The sequence below is a fragment of the Pygoscelis adeliae genome, unplaced genomic scaffold (genome assembly GCF_000699105.1).
Source record: "Pygoscelis adeliae isolate BGI_AS28 unplaced genomic scaffold, ASM69910v1 Scaffold29, whole genome shotgun sequence".
NCBI classification, from domain to species: domain Eukaryota; kingdom Metazoa; phylum Chordata; class Aves; order Sphenisciformes; family Spheniscidae; genus Pygoscelis; species Pygoscelis adeliae.
In genome coordinates this window covers 859,636-860,039 of record NW_008825611.1, presented here as the reverse complement: position 1 = coordinate 860,039, position 404 = coordinate 859,636, and positions in this window count along the sequence as shown.

Here is a 404-nt window from a genome sequence, read left to right as displayed (position 1 = left end):
ATGTGGAGGGAAAGCTCGTCTCCACTTTTAAAGGAGCAAAAGCTGCCCAGTCCGCTTGCAACTGCTGCCTGATCATCTGCACGCTTTTCCAGGACAGATAACGGCAGCTGATCGTAACTGCCCATGTTATTACGTGTTACTGCCGAGCTGTGCTGCTGGTCTCGCACTTCTCGTGTGCATCCGTACGTTTAAATCCCCTGCAGCTACGTGCATATTCCCACATGTGGATATAGAAAGGCGTGTGATAACAAAACGTGGGCACGCATCACCGGCTGTATCTCCTGCATGCAGTAACATGTAAACTTCAAAGCTGTGACTGCAAATCCGTGCGCACGGCGCGTAATGGCAACACGGGACCGTACGCACCTACAGGAGCACAGTGCAGAGCTGCAGGTCGCGGTGGG